At 50.2% G+C, this 13,736-nt stretch overlaps 1 long non-coding RNA gene across 1 annotated transcript; it reads left to right on the forward strand.

Annotated features, from left to right (window-relative positions):
• Positions 1 to 3,732: 3,732 nt before the first annotated feature.
• On the forward strand, positions 3,733 to 9,467 carry LOC125522943. The gene is made up of 2 exons (XR_007290063.1): positions 3,733 to 4,829; positions 9,203 to 9,467. It is a non-coding gene; the product is annotated as an uncharacterized LOC125522943 (long non-coding RNA).
• Positions 9,468 to 13,736: the final 4,269 nt, after the last annotated feature.

Here is a 13,736-nt window from a genome sequence, read left to right on the forward strand (position 1 = left end):
GCGATCCAGTATGCGATTCAAACTGGACGGAGCCGGAGTACTTCTTTTAAATGGCTTTTTCCGCTGACCGGATTTAGAGCCTCTGAATCCGGCATTGACTGTCATATCCTCAGTGTTATCACCGTTATTGCGGCGCTTTGGTCTGTTATGACGTTGTCTACCGTTGGCATCTTTGGTATCCGAAGTGCCCGGATTCCTTGATGTGTTTTTGCTGTGAGGCAGCCAACTATCCTCGCCCGCGCAAAAGCGGGTCATGAGTGTTGTGAGGGATGCCATAGATTTCGGCTTCTCCTGGCCAAGGTGGCGAGCCAGCCATTCATCACGGATGTTATGCTTGAATGCCGCTAGGGCCTCTGCGTCCGGACAGTCGACAATTTGGTTTTTCTTAGTCAGGAACCGTGTCCAGAATTTTCTGGCCGATTCCCCTGGCTGCTGGGTTATATGGCTCAAGTCGTCAGCATCCGGTGGCCGCACGTAAGTGCCCTGGAAGTTGTCCAGGAATGCGTCTTCCAGATCCTCCCAACTGCCTACGGAGTCTGCTAGCAAGCTGTTCAGCCAATGTCGAGCTGGTCCTTTGAGTTTTAGTGGGAGGTACTTGATGGCATGTAGATCATCGTCGCGAGCCATGTGGATGTGAAGGAGGAAATCCTCAATCCATACAGCGGGATCTGTTGTGCCATCGTATGATTCGATATTTATGGGTTTGAAACCCTCCGGGAATTCATGATTCATAACTTCATCAGTGAAGCATAGGGGGTGTGCGGCGCCTCTGTGCCGGGTTATATCCCGACGCAGTTCGTATGAGTCTTGGCTGTTGTATTCGGCCCGGCCGGATTTACTCTTGATGTATCCAACGCGACGATCATCGTCCCGTGTTGGCGCGCGTGCCCGTGACCCGTATATTGACCTTGCGATTTTTGCCTTACTGTCCAATACGTCTCGCAGGTCCCATGTGTTGCCCCGGGCCTTAGTATTTTTGATTGAGTGGCGGCGGGGTGCAGGCTGAACTTCAGGTTGAAACGCCTCTCTGGCTCGGCATCGTACACTGGTGAATGAGGTTTCAATGGTTCCTCCTCGAGGTGAGGTACCAACCTGCGTTTTGGGTAACTCTTGGAGGGGCGCTCGAGTTCGTACTCCTCGGCCACAAGGACTTCGGTCCATCTGTCTGCTAGCAAGTCTTGATCAGCTTGAAGCTGTTGCTGCTTTTTCTTCAGGCTATTTGCCGTGGCCATAAGTCGGCGCTTGAAGCGCTCTTGCTCGACGGGGTCCTCACGCACGATAAATTCTTCGTTGCCGAGGCTCGCCTCGTCTTCAGAGAGAGGCATGTAATTGTCCTCCTCCGGTTCTCCATCTGCTGCCTACTCTAGAGGGCTGGCTTGTTCATCCTCCGGCTCTACATCGTGATGGAGTGGATTGTGATTGTCTTCGGCACTATCCGGAGTGTTATTATCTCCTGTGCCGGTATCACTACTTTTGCTGTGGCGGGACTTAGAGTGGCGCCGCTGACGTCGGCGCTTGGGTTGCTTCTTGGAGGGGTCATCCTCTGATGTCTCGTCGCCATTGCCTTCTTTAGGGGTGTCCACCATATATATGTCGTATGATGATGTGGTGGTCCAGCGCCCTATGGGCGGTGGTTCCTGGTCGTCTCCTGCGTCGTCGTCCATACCGTCGATGTCTTCGGAGTCGAAGTCGAGCATGTCGGTTAAATCGTCGACAGTGGCTACGAAGTGGGTGGTGGGTGGGCAGCGAATTTCTTCGTCGTCTGCATCCCATTCTAACCGGACATAGTTCGGCCAAGGTTCTCCTGACAGGGAGAGGGACCTCAATGAATTTAGCACATCGCCGAAGGGCGAGTGCTGGAAGATATCCGCAGCGGTGAACTCCATGATCGGCGCCCAGTTGGATTCGACGGGCACGGATGTAAGCGGCTTGGAGTCCGTGGCCGGAGGTGAATCCAGTGGTTCGGCGACACAGCTCTCGTAAGGGGTGAAGTCAGTATCCGGCTCCATCGCCACTGAGAGTGCGGTCTCCATGGCGAGGTCTATCCCTCCGCTCTCGGATGGCACGATTTGCTCCGGATTGACGGCCGGAGTCGTTGCAGATGCGATCTCCCGAACACTGTCCGACGGCAGAGTTACGTCGTGCTCGTTGTGACTGTGTGGCGCACCTGACACGGGCTCGAATCCGTCGAAGATCAAGTCTCCGCGGACGTCGGCAGTGTAGTTTAAGTTTCCGAATCTGACCTGATGGCCAGGGGCGTAGCTCTCGATCTGCTCCAGATGGCCAAGCAAATTGGCCCGCAGTGCGAAGCCGCCGAATACAAAGATCTGTCCGGGGAGGGAAACCTCACCCTGGACCGCATCCCTACCGATGATCGAAGGAGCCATCAAGCCTTATGGTGACAACACAGTGGAACTCTCAATGAAAGCACCAATGTCGGTGTCAAAACCAGCGGATCTCGGGTAAGGGGTCCTGAACTGTGCGTCTAAGGCGAATGGTAACAGGAGGCAGGGGACACGATGTTTACCTAGGTTTGGGCCCTCTTGATGGAGGTAATACCCTACGTCCTGCTTGATTGTTCTTGATGATATGAGTATTACAAGAGTTGATCTACCACGAGATCATAGAGGCTAAACCCTAGAAGCTAGCCTATGGTATGATTGTATCTCGTCCTACGGACTAAACCCTCCGGTTTATATAGACACCGGAGGGGGCTAGGGTTACACAGAGTCGGTTACAAGGGAGGAGATCTACATACCCGTATTGCCTAGCTTGCCTTCCACGCCAAGGAGAGTCCCATCCGGACACGGGACGAAGTCTTCAATCTTGTATCTTCATAGTCCAACAGTCCGGCCAAAGGATATAGTCCAGCTGTCCGGAGACCCCCTAATCCAGGACTCCCTCACCCCTACCTAAAGAGTTTACTACATTATATCCTATCATGGATATCATGCTTTGCTTGTCCTTGCGAAGGATATACCCCTGAATTATGTGTTTAAACACATTTTTCCTTTTCATTGTTCTGTTTAATTTGATAATCGCATTTTCCTTTCCATTGTTTTATTTAACTTTTCTTGTGATCTATATGATATAAGCAGTAATATTCTTGTGATTGTGTAAACACCTCGGTGTACAATTCTGTCAGCAAGACCCTGCTTCTATTGTTGATGACATTTCGGTAAGCACCGATGGACGAGAACTTTGCCTATTGGTCCACCTCGTTCAACAAGCAGGAAAATGGTTCTCTTCGTCCCTCGCCCTTGGTACCAACCTTGTTTCCATCATAACTGACCGGCTATCCTCTGACATGCCTTGCTTACATGATCATGCAAGACGTCACCGCCCTTCCTACTTTTAACCCACATGGTGGGCCCATAACCCACAGTTACACAGGATCAAAACCTGACTCTCTTTTACATCCATGTCCCCAATGTTATTCCTCACGCTGGGCTCCATATGTAAATCACGAGCCGTCTTCCTAGAGATGATCGGCTCAGGCATCAAACGATTGTCTATCTGCTTGCAACTTTTTATTGGGCTTTCTTACTTTGCTCTCGATGTCTTTCTTGAATTTCAACTCGAGAGATGCCCCTATGCCTTGTTCACTGAGATACCCCCCAGGTACCTAACATGTGTTGAGCTTCGTCCTTTCCGAGTTTTTCCCTCTTATCTTTTCAGTAAGTATGATGAAGATCCTGAAGGAAGAATGGCAACTTTGTCACGATACTCTGAAGCAGAGGGCTAAAGGCATCAACCATAGGGATCAACTTCTTTCAGAAGAGCAAGCAAGACCAAAAAGACCCGCTAGATTCGTTACCAAACATTTCCCCTTACACTACCTCTTAAATCTCGGGACGAGATTTCTTGTAGTGGAGGAGAATTGTGACGTCCAGATAATTAAGCTACAGTAACCATCTACTGATGAGGCCATGTCACCAGGATTACTATTGTCGGTCTCGCGATGGTTCAAAACGAATCAAATTCAAATTTAAAATAAAGTCAAACGGTAAAAGTTTTCAAACCTTAAAACTAAAATGTTTGCATTGTTCAATAATTCCCCTGATCATTTGTCATGTTGAACCCAACCTTATTTGACCCACCAATTAACCCCTTTGAATTTATAAAGTGGTCCAACGACAAATAAAATAGCCTTTTCAAAATAAGCAAATATTTATACAATTCCAATTGACCTCAAACTTTGGATGTCATCCCAAAATATTGTGAAGTATTTAAGTGACAAGTTTCATGATGAATAAAATTCAATTGGTATTTTAAGGAAGTGCAGAACTGTGGTAAATAAAAGAAATCAGAGAATAAATAGAAATAGAAAAATAAACAAATGGGGGATACCTAACTACTGTACACCTAAAGCCCAAAGGGCCAGTAGCTAACCCAGCCCACCTCTAGTCTCCTTCAACCTTCTGTTCATCCCCATCGCGCTGGAGGCAGAGCGCTTGTTCAAGTCGTCAATGCACACGCGTCGTCCATCCCGTGGTTCGCCCCCCTTGGTTAAGACGTCGCCAGCGCACCCTCCCGAAACGCTAGCTCTATTCTTCCCCTCGTCCATTCCTCTCCTGATTCACTGCGTCCAAGGTGCTGCCGTTGTCGCTGCCTCATCGTCTCCGCGGCCGCTGTCGTCCCCTCCGGCCGAGCTTGCACCAGGAGCTCCACCAGCCTCCCCTACTTCCCCTACGTGGATCAACTCGAGCTCGGAGCACCCACCTCGACCAAATCGACCGCCTTCTTCAACTTTTGCCGCCGGTCGTCGCCGTCGAGTTCTCCACCACCGAACCGCCCCGGCCTCCCCGAACACGCCCACGAGCTTCGCGGTGAGGCCCTCGACCAGTTCCCCTACTTATCCCCTTCGATCTGTAACCACAGCCTTCACCGTAGTTGCCACCGTAGCTTTGCGTCCATGTACGCGCGTCGCAGCCACGTCCGTTCGCTACTACTACCACTCGTTCCCGCTGCACCTTGTACTGCTGCTGCTCTGCACTACTACTTGCACCTGCTGATGCCTAGCCGCAGTTTTCTACTGATGCTTTGCCGTTGCTGCTTTTTGCTGTTGTTGCCGCTGCTCCATTGTTGTTGCTGCTCCCCGCGTCCCGTGTAACCGTGTTCCCCCTCTCGCGCTCACGACACGCTTCGCTGGCCCCGCCGCCGTCCGCTAGCACGCCTCAACCGCCGGCGGCCGCCGTACCCACACGCCTCCTCTGCCCGCGTTCGCCTCCCCTCTCGTGCTCACGACGCCCATTCGCTCGCCCGACCCGCGCCCCAGCTGCGCTGTTACGAATCCCCGCCGCCTAGCGCCGCTCCCCGCCGGCCGGGGCGCTACCCGCAGGCCGGGGCGCTACCCGCAGGCCGCTCGCGCCCTGGCTTCGCATGCCCTCAGCCGCCCCGCTGCTTCCTGCTCGCCGGTGCCCCTCCTCCGGCCGGCCGCGCCCGCCCCCGCTCTTGCCCACTGCTGCCGATTTTTCCTGCCGCCGATGCCTGCTGCAACCGCCGTGGCCGCCGGTGCCTCCCCACGCGCCGCTCTCCGCGGGAGCCCTGCCTTCGCGCCCTCCCCAAGGCCCCGGCCTGCTGCTCCTGGCCGCAGCCGCCAAGCGCCAGTGCGCACGCAGGCGTGCGTGCCTGGCGAGGCCGCTTGGCCTTCTATAATGGAGGTCGGCCCCTTGTGGATGAAGGGGCTAATCCCCTTTTAGTGCTGCCGACATAGTTTTTTCTTATTTAATTCGAATTAATAAATAATGTTAGAAAAACTTTAAAACTTTGAAAAATCATTAAAAAAAATAAACCGTAGCTCAGATGGAAAAACTTTGTACATGAAAGTTGCTCAGAACGACGAGACGAATTCGAATACGCAGCCCGTTCACCCGCCACGCATCCCTAGCATAGCAAACATGCAAGTTTCCCCCTCCGGTCCGTCTGTCCAAAAACGCGAAACACTGGAAATACTTCCTGGATGTTTCCCCCCTTTGCCGACATCACCTAGTATTGCATTAGGTCACCTCTAGCACCGCGTATTGCCATGTTATGCTTTTGTGATGCTTTGGTTGCTCTGTTATTTATTGTGTTCCCCTCTGTTACTTCTTTCCGGTAGACCCCGAGACCGCTCTCGGTACCCCTATGATCGACTACATCGATGACGAACCCTTCTTGCCAGAGCAACCAGGCAAGCCCCCCCCCTTGATCATCAGATATTGCCTATTCTTTTCTCTACTGCTTGCATTAGAGTAGTGTAGCATGTTACGCTTTTTATTAATCCTATCTTGATGCATAGCCTGTCATTGTTGCTACAATTGTTGATACCTTTACCTGCAATCCTAAATGCTTAGTATAGGATGCTAGTTTATCATCAGTGACCCTACACTCTTGTCCGTCTGCCATGCTATATTACTGGGCCATGATCACTCGGGAGGTGATCACAGATATACACTATACTATACTATTATATTACTTATGTTACTGTTCGGAGATGGGGGCTGAAGGGGCAGGTGGTTCTATCCAGGTAGTGATGGGTCTGGGTTCCCGACAGCCCCCTGTGTTGGGGAACGCAGTAATTTCACAAATTTCCTACGCACACGCAAGATCATGTTGATGTATAGCAACTAGAGGGGAGAGTGTCTTCCACGTACCCTCGTAGACCATAAGTGGAAGCATTAGAGAATGCGGTTGATGTAGTCGTACGTCTTCACGATCCGATCGATCCAAGTACCGAACGTACAGCACCTCCGAGTTCAGCACACGTTCAGCTCGGTGACGTCCCACGAACTCCGATCCAGTAGAGCTTCAAGAGAGAGTTCCGTCAGCACGACGGCGTGATGACGGTGATGATGATGCTACTGACGCAGGGCTTTGCCTAAGCACCGCTATGATATGACTGAGGTGGATTATGATGGAGGGGGGCACCGCACACGGCTAAAAGATCAATCGATCAACTTGTGTGTCTTGGGGTGCCCCTGCCCCCGTATATAAAGGAGCAAGGGGGGAGGCCGGCCGGCCCTAGCAGGGTGCGCCAGGAGGAGTCCTACTCCCACCGGGAGTAGGATCCCCCCCCCCTTCCTAGTTGGACTAGGAGAGAAGGAAGGGGGAGAGACGGAGGAAGGAAAGGCCCCCCCCTCCTAGTCCAATTCGGACCAGAGGGGGAGGGGGCGTGCGGCCTGCCCTGGTCTCCTCTCTCTCTCTCCACTATGGCCCAATAAGGCCCATACATTTACCGGGGGGTTCCAGTAACCTCCCGGTACTCTGGTAAAATCCCGATTTCACCCGAAACTATTTCGATGTCCAAATATAGGCTTCCAATATATCGATCTTTATGTCCCGACCATTCGAGACTCCTCGTCATGTCTGTGATCATATCCAGGACTCTGAACTACCTTCGGTACATCAAAACACATAAACTCATATTACCGATCGTCACCAAACTTTAAGCGTGCGGACCCTACGGGTTCGAGAACTATGTAGACATGATCGAGACTAGTCTCCGGTCAATAACCAATAGCGGAACCTAGATGCTCATATTGGCTCCTACATATTCTACGAAGATCTTTATCGATCAAACCGCATAACGGTATACGTTGTTCCCTTTGTCATCGGTATGTTACTTGCCCGAGATTCGATCGTCGGTATCTCATACCTAGTTCAATCTCGTTACCGGCAAGTCTCTTTACTCGTTCCGTAATGCATCATCCCGCAACTAACTCATTAGTCACAATGCTTGCAAGGCTTATAGTGATGTGCATTACCGAGAGGGCCCAGAGATACCTCTCCGACAATCGGAGTGACAAATCCTAATCTCGATCTATGCCAACTCAACAAGTACCATCGTAGACACCTGTAGAGCACCTTTATAATCACCCAGTTACGTTGTGACGTTTGGTAGCACACAAAGTGTTCCTCCGGTACTCGGGAGTTGCATAATCTCATAGTCATAGGAACATGTATAAGTCATGAAGAAAGCAATAGCAACAAACTAAACTAATGGATGAGTCAAGTCAATCACATCATTCTCTAATGATGTGATCCCGTTAATCAATTGACAACTCATGTCTATGGTTAGGAAACATAACCATCATTGATTCAACGAGCTAGTCAAGCAGAGGCAAACTAGTGACACTCTATTTGTCTATGTATTCACACATATACTAAGTTTCTGGTTAATATAATTCTAGCATGAATAATAAACATTTATCATGATATAAGGAAATATAAATAACAACTTTATTGTTGCCTCTAGGGCATATTTCCTTCACCCTGATGGCTACTTTGTGGCGGAGCGATAGGGCAGGTTGACACCACCTAGGAGAGAGGTGGACCCGGCTCTGGTCGGCGTCCACGGTTACTTCAAAATAACACACTTAACAATATCTTGGTATTTGATCTGAGTCTGGCCACTGGCCTATACGCATTAACCAACTACGCGGGAACAGTTATGGGCAGTCGACGTCGTCGTATCAGCCGAAGCCTTCTTGACGTCTGCGACTCAACGGTGCGTGCCGGGTGGGATCGCGCAACGCAACTTCCTTTGTAATGGAGGTTGCTAGGTCTTCTCACCGGCCGCGTACGCAACGTGCAGGTGTGCAATGGGCGATGGGCCCAGACCCCTGTGTGCATAGGAGTTAGATCGGCGTGCTGACCTCTTTGTTGTGCCTAGGTAGGGCTGCGACATGTTGATCTTCCGAGGCCGGGCATGACCCAGAAAAGTGTGTCCGGCCAGAGGGATTGAGCATGTTGAGAAATGTGGTGCACCCTTGCAGGGAAGTTTATCTATTCGAATAGCCGTGTCCCTCGATAAAAGAACGACCCAGAGTTGTACCTTGACCTTATGACAACTAGAACCGGATACTTAATAAAACACACTCTTCCAAGTTCCAGATACAATCCGGTGATCGCTCTCTAACAGGGCGATGAGGAGAGGATCGTCGGGTAGGATTATGCTATGCGATGATACTTGGTGAACTTACCATCTACTCTCTTCTGTACGCTTCAAGATGGAGGCTGCCAGAAGCGTAGTCTTCGATAGGACTAGCTATCCCCCTCTTATTCTGGCATTCTGCAGTTCAGTCCATAGATCTACCCATTTCATTGATACCAATGCATATGTAGTGTAGATCCTTGCTTGCGAGTACTTTGGATGAGTACTCACGGTTGCTTTGCTCCCTCTTTTCCCCCCTTTTCCTTTCTTCTCGGATGTCGCAACCAGATGATGGATTCCAGGAGCCAGAGGATCCCGAGGATGTTTCTACGTGGAGTTTGGCTTAGAGGAGTAGTTAGGAGGTCCCAGGCAGGAGGCCTTGCCTTTCCGATCGTTGCTAATTTGTGCTAGCCTTCTTAAGGCAATCTTGTTTAACTTATGTCTGTACTCAGATATTATTGCTTCCGTTGACTCTTGTGTCTTCAAGCATTTGTATTCGAGCCTTCGAGGCCCCTGGATTGTAATATAAAGGTTGTATTATTTTATTTGTGTCTAGAGTTGTGTTGTGATATCTTCTCGTGAGTCCTTGATCTTGATCGTACACATTTGTGTGTATGATTAATGTACGGCCAAATCGAGGGTGTCACAGTATTCCAATGATATGATCCAAGATGATCGAGTATGACAATCTTAATGTAGTATGATGCTATGGTTCTTGCTTAAAAGTTCTTTGCTTATCTTTCCCTTTTGCTTAAAAACTTGTATGGTTCTTTCTCTTTTGGGCTCTTTTCTAATGCAATGCTTCACGAACCAAGATAGCAATTGTGTATGCGATGACAACTTTGTGACACAAAAGATGATACCAAGATATGTACCGAGATGATATGGTAAGTATGCAATGGGAAGTATGATCACTAATGTGCACAAGTCACATTGTCGGCAATACTCAAAGGCTAGTCTCGATAGGCAAAGATACGCAAAATTGGGCTATGGTGGTTATCAATGTAATGGCAAGGAGTAGACAAATATGTCATCGAGATTACCGTCCTTGCTTACGGTTGAGGGTGTCAAAATGGTGGAGTGGTTGTTGTCGATGACGAATCTATGGCATAGATGAGCGGCAGTGATGTTGATGTCGAACCGTCCCTAAGTAGCCGAAACATGTTAGGAAACGGGAACTGCAACTCAAATTCTCAAAGAAAAATGTGGCAAAATTGTGTCAGAGTGCGAAGCAAGTAAGTAATGGTGGTTGCGGAAAAGCGATTGTGGTATTGGGGTGCGTATGCGGAAGTGGAAGTGTTAATGGAGTGTGTATGCGGGGGTGGAGGTGGAGAGGTGGCGGAGGCCGAACTGAACTTTTTCAGTTTCATCAGGAAACGTCAGACGTCCGGTGGATGTCGGACGACCGGTGGTCGGACGTCCGGTAGCGGGCGGACGTCTGGTGCCTGGGCGATTTCGGGCACGGGATGAACAGCTAGGGTTCGTGGGGGAGGTGGCAAAATTGGTCAAATCCGAGCAATTTTGTGGATAGAAATGGTGGAGACGAAGGGGAAAAACTAGATCCACTCGTGGCAAAGTAAATCCATTGATCAAATCCAACAAAACTTCATCACACCAACAAATCACAAAAAAATTGGGGCTATTTTTGGTGGGGATTTTCGAAAATTGGGTAAGAACACAACAAAATCAAGCTAGAAAACAAGGTGTAGGGGCTCCAAATCCGTGATCAACCTTGCTCATGATACCAAGATGATGTAGGGTGGAAACCCTCGGGCCGATCTTTCACGATTGGAGCAGATCCTACGAAGAACACGAGAGGGGAACGAGGGAAAACACAAGAGGAAACACTCAAACAACTAGATCCGTTGACACATGTGCTAGATTCCCGAAACACAAAAGGAGAAACAAGATCCACGATCAACAAGGGACGATACAAAGGTAACCGGTTCTTCTCCGTGAGAAGGTCTTGAGGGGGTTCTTCCTATAAAGGGGTCTTGAATCTGCTTGGGGAATCTTCTCCGAAGAGGTCGTGAGCTCCAAAGGAGAAGTAACCAAGGGGGTGAGCAAAGCTCTATCTCTAATATGAGCTATCACATTGCTAACCCTAACTAGGAGGAGGGGGTCTATTTATAGTCTTTGTGCAAATGGAAGCGAAATGAAGGGGTACATGGGCCTCGGGCCTGAAACTGTGCGCAGACAGGTACCGGACGTCCGGCGGGTTACGGTCGTCCGGTGGCTCGTGGGCGTCCGGTCGTCCGGTAGTCGCCGGACTTCCGCTTGTTTTGGCTCGGTTGAGGTGGCACCGGATTTCTGGAGATGGCCGGTCGTCCGGTCGCGTCGGACATCCTCTGTTTTGGCTCGGGTGTGGTGATGCCGGTTGTTCAATCCTGGCCGGACGTCCGCTCGCTGTAGCTTGCGTTGGCTGGGACCTAGGCAGGCTGGGGCTTCAGGTGTCGGACGTCCGGTCCCGACCAGTCGTCCGGTGGTTGTAGCTTCAGTGGCAGCTCTTCTTCTTGTCCTTCACACTTGGTGTCCTCGTCGTCTTGTCCGTTGGATGTAGCTGCTCCGTGGCTTCCCTCCAAGTACATGATCACACATAGTGTTTCCGCTTGAGGTAGTAGCCATGTCTCATGTATAGAAAGTGGTAGTTCGGAGAGGAGCGAGTTCACCTTATCTTCGATAGCCTTCGCTCGGGCTCTTGTCATTGGTCCAAGTGGTGTCATAGGAGACGTAGGTAGGTCCATGGGGATGACCTTGGGATGCTCCGCATCACTCCTCCTCCACGTCCTACTACACTGACGATGCCATGACAGACACACTGCATATTTTCACCATCATGCTCTGCCTCAACGCTTTCCTAATCGTTACTCCATAGGACTTCCTTTGCAGCGACGGCGCTAGCAAACAACTTACCATGCCGCCAATGAGATCGCTCGCCCGCGACTCCGTGCTCGTCGTATCAGACACGGTGCCGTGACCACTGCCCACCGCTGTCGCAAAGGCACTCTAGTGTAACACTGTGTGTTATGGTTAGTTGTTAAGTCTTAATCATATTCCGTGCAAGCAACCAAACAACATGCACTCATCTAACCACGTACAATGCGAGCAACCAAACACGGTGCGTAGAGGCATTGTTACGATGCAGGAAGAGGACATGCAGGCAACCAATTAACATGCAGATGTTGGTTTTTTGTCTGCATATGCTCAACCAGGCTCAATTGGGACAAGTATACAAAATGGAAAAAAATGATGCGGGTAACCAAACACGCTCTAAATATACCTTCACGTACTCTTGCGTCGTGGACGATGGAATTGGCGCCAGAGGCAACCGAGTAGCTAGACAGGCTGCGTGGTCTACCGGCCACTTGCATTGTGCTCTGCGTCCTTCTCGATCTGTAATCAGCCGTGAGTTCGAGATTTAGTTTGAGTAGCTAGGTAGTGCAGCAGGACGGCGACACCAGAGGACAGGGCGATGCATGGTTAGACCAGAGGACAGGGTGATGCATGGTTAGCTTTAGGGGGCACATCGCGCCATTGGCGTCACGCTTTGGCATATTATAGGATCCTGGCATTTCACTTTTGTATACACACACATATATGGTGTACTTACATTATTAACAATTGGCGGGTAAATGCAATTTTAGATAGCCGTTCATCCAACCACATCATGCATGTGTGCGTTATCGATCCCAGCTGATGCGGAGCATCTTGCGGACATTACCATGTCAAAAGTCCATTTGGCAAGTGACACGTGCGACATCTACTTCACACACACAAAGGTGAATCATCTCCTTTACACGTGCTCACTTGACCCTCTCGAGGATGGTATACTACTTGACACTCCTTCCGTGTGCGTGCATAGGTATTGTCGAAACATCACGAATGTCGAGGAGGAGTACGAGCGCAAGTGTACGTCTACACCATCCGCGAGGGAAGCGTGGAAGAGAAGACGGAAGAAAGGAGAAGAAAAAGACGGAGCGGCTGCTGGAGTCGGGCCGGATGTCCGGACCTCCGTCCGGATCATCCGGATAACTCGCAACAGAAGACACCCGAAGGCCTCATGTGAAGCCGGATCATCCGGTCCCCCTCCCGGATCATCCGGACGATGGCCGGATCATCCGGACCCCCATCAGGATCATCCGGGCCTTGCCTGCGTGCAACGTTTCGGGCCGAGGCCCATGTACCCTTTCCGCCCCCTCACTTACCCCTTAGTGGCTTAGACTATAAATAGACCTCCTCCACCTCCTTTCTAGGGTTAGCGTTGGTTTAGCTCATTTGAGAGATAGAGTTACGCTCATCCATATCGGATCTCCTCCGTGCGAGAGACTGCGGCCTCTTCGGAGAAGATCCCTTTGGATTCAAGCCCCCTTTCTAAGGGAAGATCCCCCCGTGGATTCAAGACCTCCTCACGGAGAAGACCGGTTACCGTGTATCGTCCGTTGTTGACTTTGGATCGTGTATCTTCCCCTTTGTACTCGAGGATCTAGCACATGTGTGACTATTTCTTGTTGGTTGAGTGATTCTCTCGTGTTTCCCCTCGTGATTTCCCCCTCGCGTTCCTCGTGTTCTTCGCGGGATCCGCTCTTTTCGTGAAAGATCGGCCTATAGGGTTCTACCCTACATCATCTTGGTATCATAAGCAAGGTTGATCACGATTTCGGAGCCTCCCACACCGTTTTCTAGCCTTCTTTTGCTTGATTTCGTCTTAAATTCGAAAATCCCCACCAAAAATAGCCCTAATTTTTTTTGTGATTTGTTGGTTTGATAATGTTTTGTTGATTTTGATCCATGGATTTGCTTGGTTTCGAGTGGATCTATCATC

Source organism: Triticum urartu, chromosome 1 (assembly GCF_003073215.2).
Source record: "Triticum urartu cultivar G1812 chromosome 1, Tu2.1, whole genome shotgun sequence".
NCBI classification, from domain to species: domain Eukaryota; kingdom Viridiplantae; phylum Streptophyta; class Magnoliopsida; order Poales; family Poaceae; genus Triticum; species Triticum urartu.